The sequence below is a fragment of the Sorex fumeus genome, unplaced genomic scaffold (assembly GCF_029834395.1).
Source record: "Sorex fumeus unplaced genomic scaffold, SorFum_2.1 ptg000054l, whole genome shotgun sequence".
Taxonomy (NCBI): Eukaryota; Metazoa; Chordata; class Mammalia; order Eulipotyphla; family Soricidae; genus Sorex; species Sorex fumeus.
The window spans coordinates 46,810,066-46,818,929 of NW_026606111.1; positions in this window are offsets into that span (position 1 = coordinate 46,810,066).

Here is an 8,864-nt window from a genome sequence, read left to right on the forward strand (position 1 = left end):
CAAAAGCCATTTTAAATCAATGAACGTTAAACAGAACGGCATCTTGAACTCCCGAGAAAACTTAATGAGCTTGGTTATCGTGTGGATATGGTCGATGGTGCTGAATCCTTTGTGGAACCCGGCTTGCTTGTATGGTTGTCCTTCATCTAGTGTTCTGCCAATCCTATTTAGGATGACTCGTGTGAACAACTTGTAGATGACAGACAATAGGCAGATCGGGCGCTGGTTGCCAATGTCATGGATGTCTCCCTTCTTGAACAGTAGTACGGTCCTGCTGGTTTTCCGTTGGGACGGAACCTCGCATTCAGACAGGTAGCGAGTGAAGAGCCAAGCCAGTGTATTGATGAGTACTGATGGCAGGTTCTTCAGGTGTTCAGGTCTGACCTTGTCTGGCCCAGGTGCTGTTTGTTTCTTTACCGACAAAATTGCGTGTCGGATTTCGGAAGGGAGAACGTTGGGAAAAACATATCCATCCTGTGGAATTTGGTATGTCGGCAAGTGGACATGGCTATCGAAGAGATTTGAGTAGAAGTCATGGATAATCTTCTACATTGCCATTCTGGAGGATCTGATTGATCCATCAGGACGTCGGAGGGCAGTCATCTTGGTCTTATAGTTGGCGAAGGACAGGCGGGCCTTACGAATACTTTTCCCGGCTTCTGCCGCATCTACCAGTACTTCTGCTCTTCTCTCTTTGAGGTCTTCCTTGTTCGCATCTCTGCACTTCTTTGCGAGCTTGGACATTAGCTTGTGGTTGCCTGAGGCATGCGCCAAACCATGCTGGCGAATTAGCTCAAGAGTTTTCGAAGATAGGCGATTTTTTGTGGCTATCTCTCTCTTGGCGTTCCTCGCACATTCATGGAGGTGCTGAACCAGTGGATTGTATTCCTCGTCAATGTTGTCAACAATGGCATCTTCCCATGTTGCCCCAATAGTAGCAAAGAGTTCCCAGTTGGTGGTCATTCTGGGAGATCTCTTTTTGAACTTTGCAGCCCTTTCTCCCCGCTCTGTGAAGTAGAATTTTGCATGAAGGAGACGGTGGTCCGATCCCGTTCGAAATTTTGGGACAACAGCAACTTCAGTCAGGCAAAACCATTGATTGAATATGATGTGGTCTATTTCGTTGTGGAATCGTCCACCGGGAGACTCCCATGTCCATCATTTAGATTCTGCCTTCTGGAACTGTGAGTTACCATGAATGGTCTTGGTCAACATGATGAACTCAGACAGTCTCTCACCCTGTTTGTTCCATTCTAGGCCATGGGTCCCGATGTGAAGTTCTTCAGCTGATCTTCTCGGTCCGATCTTGGCATTAAAATCACCCACAATGATCTTGTAGAAGGTGTGGTATTCATTATAGAACTCCTCTAGCTCCATGTAGAACTTCTTGATTTCTCTTTCATCATAATGAGATGTTGGTGCGTAGACAACGAAGATAGTGTGGTCTATAAACCTGTAAATTTGATACATTTAAAAATTTATAATGGATTTTACAATAGTCTTTCAATTATGTATTTACATTAGTCCATATACAAGCATGATTTTTAAAAAATAAATTTCAGTGACAATAAAATTTTGGTGTTTTTCATAATTGTAATGATTTACTGCTCAGTCTATATTGATGTGAACATTTTTATCTATTTGTCTAATTTTCTGATTGTTTATTTAAGATCAGTAGTTAACAGCTAACTTAACGATGACTGATTTTGTGGCTCAGGGCTAAAGCACTTGGCTTGCGTGTATGAAACTTTGGGTTGGCCTCCTGCCCTACCCACTGTGCTGCAAGAGTTATATAAAATATACTAATAATAAGACCTAATGATGTTGGTGAACAATGCAATATAAATGTTTATTTAGTAATTTTCTTGATTTGTTAATGAAATGTGTAAGCTCTTGAGTATAATGGGAGTATTTTTCTAACATAAGAGTCTGAGGAAGGTGAAACTGTTATAACTGTCCTGTAGGATTCCATCTCCCTAGCCTGCTTCATTCTACCTCTCTCTCTATCCAATCCAGTCTTCTTCTTGGGAATCTGACCTCCTGATTGGCTAGCCTCTACCTTTCAACTGCCTAACTTATGACATCATTCTCCCACCCAACCAACCACCAACTGGTAGAATCTTGGGGTTGGTACCGCTTGACCTTGAGCCTGGAAGTTGGTGGCGGAAAGAGATGGTACTAGGAGAGTTAATGTAGTGATGGATGGATGGGAAGGAAACCGGGAAGGGTAGGGAACTGGACAGCTGGTCATCAGCATGGGAGATTTGGTAGATGTTTTCTAAATACTTTAACATGTTTTTCGTAAATGATAAGCAAAACAAAAATACGAAAATAAGATAGGTTCCAAAGAAGAGGTTACATATAAGACCGAGAGAGCTGAAAGGGCTGGCATTCCTTCTGGAGCTTTCAATCATACCAATTACTAAAGATGGTATTTTCACATCACTTAGCTGTGGAGAGGAATAGTGAGAAACAGAATGCCACCAGAAAAGCAAACTGGATGACCACCTTTCATAAATGCCAGGTGAAATGTGTTCATGAAATTTGTTCACATGTATCCCAAGTGCAAGTGTATTAACAGGAACATATATTTCACTAAGTCTGCTTGGTACCAGTAACTACTTTGGTGGAAATGGAAGAAAACAAATGCAGTTTCTGACAGACGTGAGTCTAAACTGCTAATCAATTTTCCCAGGAAAGGGTAGTTTAATGGCTGTGAACAGAAAAATTTGAAAAGTGTTTTGCTACCTTTCATGTATGGCTAGAGGAAAATGATCCCAGTCATCTCTCAAAACTAACAAGCTTCAACTCCCTTCAAGGACAGTTGTATTCAGTGAGGAAAAAATGCTGGGAGAAAAGTCTGAAATGATGGGAAAAGAGACAATAAGTTCAAAAGGAAGGACATGAAATTTGGGTTCCTCTGAAAACAAAGCTTGAAACCACAAGATCTGGTGATCACACGATTTACTGGGAATGGGATCTGTGGAGGATAGGAGTGATATCAGGGATGTGAACAAGGAACATCCAAGTTAAGGAAGACTTAGCTAGCTGATTACCCCATGGGCAACATGATTCCAAGACTACCAGAACTTACCAAGGAATTTACTTTAATTTTCTTTCTTTTATATGGTCACTTACAACATGTATTCTTTGACTTCTTCAACAGAATTTGCAAATGATTTTTAATTATTAAAAAAGTTTTATTAACATGTCTTTATTAAAAGGAAACATATAGGCCAAAGAGCTAGTGCAGTATGTAGAGGGTGTTTACCTTGTATGCAGCTAACCTGAGCTTAGTCCCCAGATCACTGTCCCTGCCAGGAGTGATCTCTGGATAGAGTTAGAAGTGAGCCCAGAGCAAATCTGGGTGTGTTACCCTCCCACAAAAAAGGAAGAAAAGAAAAGAAAAACATATAACTGTTTCTTGAGTAACATAGAGGTTAAGGGTGCCAACTGCTGTATAACATTTGAAAACCCCCAAATTTAAGAGATAGTCTGCTGTTGACCAAGAAGATGTTTTTTTAATAATATTTACTCACATTGTCTGCATGTAATGCTATTTGTGGCCTGTAAGTCTGTAAATTTTGATACATTTAAAAAAATTATAATGGATTTTATAATGGACTTTATAATGAATTTGTATTTTAGAGTAATAAGTGATAAATTGTATTTCTGTTTTTGTGGGGTATTTGGGCCATAGTATGTGGTGCTTGGGACTTCTGACTCTGTGCTCAAGTGTCATTCCTGGTGATGCCAGCCATTAAGTTCAGTTGACTGTGTTCATGGTAAGTGCTTTAACCCCTCTACTAATTCCGGGGGGCCAATCAAATAATTTATCTGCATATATTTTATGCATGCATGGCATACTTTGTCTTAGATTTTTTGTATTTCTAGGACATATTGATCGTTTTTAATTATTTTACATCAATACCAACCTCCAAAAAAGTTTCAAAATATAATTATTGACAAAAAATCATACAGAGGTCCAAATTTGTATTGTTCATGGGATAACTATATTAAGAAGAAAATAGAACCACAATAAACATACAAGTAAAATGAAGGTACATTTTTTTGGAGTCTTTCAATTATGTATTTATATTTGTATATATACAAGTATAATCTTTGAAAAATAAATCTCAGATACTATAACATTTTATTGAGTTTTTTATAATTGCAATGTTTTATTGCTAAGATGATATTGTTGTGAACATATATATCTATTTGTCTACTTTTCTGATTGTTTACTTAACATCTGATATTAAAAGCTAACTTACTAGGGCTCGAGCCATAGCACAGCTGGTAGGATGTTTATCTTGCAAGCGGCCGACCTGGGTACAATTCCCAGCATACCATATGCTTCCCTGAGCACCGCAAGGGGTAATTCCTGAGTGCACAGCCAGGAGTAATCCCTGTGCATCGCGAGGTGTGACCCAAAAAGAAAAAAAAAAAGCTAACGTACTTATGACAGGGTATGTAGCTCAGGGCTAAAGCACTTGGCTTGCAAGTATGAAATTTTGGGTTCTATTCCTCACACTATAGAAAAAAAACCAAAATCACTAACTATGGTTGAAAATATATCTCAGTGGTAAAATATTTGCCTCACATTTGTGAAGTTATGGGTTTGATCCCTGAATTTCCATATACGCTCACAAAAGCTATTTTACTTAAAGAATATTAAACTGCTTAAACCCAAGTACATATTGCCGTACTATTATACAGATTTAATTCTCAATAAAATAACTTGAAAAGTTTTATTTTTAGCATCTTTGCTAGGAAAAGATGTTACCTGAGTTTAAATGTTTGTAATTTGGGGACACATTTTAATTTGTCGTTTTATTTTGTGCTCTTTGTCTACTACTGAGCTTGAAAATTGCTCTTGTGTTTACGAGGAATTTACACTTCTTTCAATAGAGATTATATGATCATGGTTTATGCTTATTTTTTCTATACAAGTTTAATAGCTAAATATTGATTTATTTCACAGCAGTAATTTATTAAAAACATTCATCATTTGCCTATCATATTAATTGCCATTAGTTGTTTGTTTTGCTTGTTTTTTGATCACTTAATTTACTTTTTATCTTTTCTTTCAGATTGTAAGATTTTCACACAAATGAGCATATGTTTTTCTTTATATTCTACAGTTTTAGATTGAGAACAACTGTTTGTTTTGTAAAATAAGATACTTGTGCATTTACAATTTCTTCTCATTATTTTTACATTTTAACACATCTCGATTCATCTACAATTTGTCATAGTAAGTGTTGTCATATTGAAAGAAACCATCATTATTTTCAATCATAGCACTGTAGCACTATCCTCCCGTGGTTCGTCCATTTGCTCGAGTGGGCACCAGTAACTTCTTACAACAGATTGTGAGACTTGTTGTTACTGGTTTTGGCCTATTGAATACGTCATGGGTAGCTTGCCAGGCTTTTGCTATGAGGGCAAGATATTCTGGGTATCTTGCCGGGCAGAGGAATCGGAATCAGGGTTGGTCTCCTGCAAGGCAAATGCCCTACCCGCTGGATGTAAACGTTATATAAAATTACTAGGAATACCGAATGTTGTTTCTTTAACAGTGCAATAAAAATGATTATTTAGTAATTTTCTTGATTTATTAAAGAAATATGTAAGCTCTTGAGTATAATGGGAGTAGTTTTCTAACACAATAGTCTGAGGAATTTGAAACTGTTACAACTGTTTTGTAGGATTCCATCTCCCTAGCCTGCTTCATTCTACCCCTCTCTCTTATCCAATCCGGTCTTCTTCTTGGGAATCGGACCTCCTGATTGGCTAGCCTCTACCTTTCAACTGCCTACTTTATGACATCATTCTCCCACCAAACCAACTACCAACCGGTAGAACCTTGGGGTTCCCATGCGGTTGTTTGTAAAAAAATTTGAATCATCCTGGCAAGTGACCAATAACCAATGACCAATCACCATTGACCAGTCATCTGTACTGGACACTTTTGGTCTTAAGCCGCTTCAGTGTTCAGACGTACTCTCGTACCGTCTCCTCTTCTCGTCTACCTTTCATCGGTATTTCCTCTTCTCTGACCATGGTAGGTAAGGAGTAATACATTTCAACGCTTTTCATTAGATATATCATCCATAAACTTAGCAGTAAAATAAAAAACAACATGTAGTAATGAAAGAAAGTATTCAAGTGGAATTTTATAAGCCTCATTTTAGCTTGACTTGGACATTTGCTGTGTGATTTTAGACATTGGCTTTCTTTCTCTCACATACAAACGGTTTTTCCTCATTGATTACTTTATATTTTAGACATATTTATGAGCTCAAATACAAACATATATTTGTGTTGATTCTCTGTGTTTCTTTTTACTTTTAATCGTGTATTTTACATAATATCCTTTGAAAAAAGCAAATCAGAGAGAGTATTTTTACAGAAAAAGAAAATGTAGATGCTGTGGAATCCTGCTGAAATATACTCGCATGTTTGCTCTGTAATGGTCTCTCCTCATGTATTTATACCTCAGTATTTTAAATATAGTGCTATTACACAGTAATAATCATTTATCTTTGAATTTTCTATTTAAACCAGGTAATAAGAAAAATTGGGGCATGGGGAAGGTGTGGAGTGCTGAGCGATAGGGAGGCAAGCCCTCAAAGGTAAGAAAGTTTGGGATCACTTTCATCAAACATTGACCAATCGAAACCAAGACGATATGAGGGAGAATAAAATAGGAAAGAAAGAATGAAAGAATATGGACGGCAATTATCACGGAAGGGGAAACCGTCTGGATTGAATGTTGAAGAAAACCAAGGATTTAAAATCAAAAAAGAAAGAATATATGTTAAATATGCTGAGGTAAATACACTGAGAGCAAGTCAAAGCAATTTACTTCAATAAATGCCAGGACTAGAAAGTATTCTGTTCCTTGAGTAGGGCACCAGTAGGAAAACCAGTATATCAGAAAGGTATCCTTGGTGACTTTTTTCCTTATTATCTCTATGAACACAGTACTTGGTACTTGACAATTTGGAATATAAACATGCATCAGAAATGATGAATCCCATAAATAGCTAATAGTGGTTATCTAGGTGGGTGGAAGAAATAGAATCTTCAATGTTTTATGACGTTCTGGTTTTTAAGTACATGTACGCTTGCCTGTTGAAATTTAAAAAAATGGTATTTTCTAACTTGATTCAGGAGATTTGATTCATTTTTGTGGTAATTACGTTCCAGGTTTAAGCTGCTTGTCATCTTTACAAATATTATTTCATGTGATTTTTTCTACCTAACATGAGAGTAGTTTGATAATAGTCAACTTCTGCTTTAGGTCCTAAGAGGAAATAGGAAAATCAAGTCTCACATGTAGAATTACACATTTTTGTCATATTTGTTACTTTTGATTGTTCCTACATTAAAAACATTTAATGGGATTTTGGTGCTCATTTATTAAACATTGAGAAGAACGTTTTCCAGGTTAATAAATTTAATTCTACTCCAGGTTTTGAAAGTAAATTTCAATATTTTCTGATCATTTTTTATATGGTCTTTTCTGTTGTTTGTGTGATAAACTGAAATCATATGCTATGTTTAAAACGTGTTGTTTGGTGTTTAATATTCAGAGGTATTGATGAGAATAATTTTTGTAATTACAAAGTTTCTCTATTTTACTCATTTAAAACATTTCTTACCTATAAATACAATCACGTTTATTCCTATTTTCTTTTCGTTATGTAGTTACTGCTAAATCCTTTCTCTTTAATGGACTGGTAAGTTGTACACTCAAAAATCAACTTCTATTCCTTTTCTTGGCTAGCAGTTTTTCAAAAATAGAATACACTCTTCATATTGTATATGTGGAACAATTTATTAATTACCTTATTGGACTGTTTTATTTGGTTTTGTTTGAGACCACATCCACAGTTATTAAGGGTTTACTCTTGGGTCTGCTCTCCATAACTTACTGTACTATGCTGCTTGCTACAGAGTCCAGATTTCATTGATATCTATATACATCTTTTTTAGCTATGTGATACATATTTTTCACGATGTTTTCTTTATACTTCCTCCTATGTCAACCACATGACTTGGAAAAATTATATTTATGTATGCATAATTATTCTTAGAGTTATTAGTAACTACATTGTAGATAAACAATTTAAGACACAGAATTTAAATAAAGTTTTCTTTCCAAAACATTTCTGGGAAAAATTCAAGTAGTCATTTTTGAAGTGGATCAAAAATCAGGGTAACCTTCTATGCATCAACAAAATTAAGTCATAAGTGAACCGTAATTAACAGATCTTCATTGCACAAGTCAAAGGGAAACCTGTTGATTACAATGGTAAGAGTTGTAAAGACTCCAAATGCCTATATTAATGTAAGGTATCTTTCTAACCATTTCGGCATTGTAGTGACAATGCAGAGTCCTGGAAAAAAGTCCACATGCTTAGGTTCCCTAACTTGGAAATTCATAAGGGGAAGAGAGATAGTACTGTAGGGGATAAGGCACTTGCCTTGTACACAGCCAATCTGCTTGGATCTCTGTTACTGCATACACTCTTCTGAATGTTACAAGGGGTCACTCCAGAGTGCAGAGCCAGAAAGAACCCAAGATCACTGTCAGTTATTGGTCGAAACTATACTCCTTAAAATGCCCAATAAAAATTATTGGAAAACATGAAGTCTCTTTGTCATTTCTGGCCCTCAGGTTTCTTCTTGTCCAGAGAATGTTACCCACTCTTAGACTTCCTAGTTTAGAAAAGCTTGCCTTATAAGAAATAACATATGCGTCAATAGGAGAACAAGCTACAGGCAATGCTAGGGTAAGGAGAAACTATCTGTAAGCAAGAAATCCAAGAACAGACACGATCACCTGGTTCTTC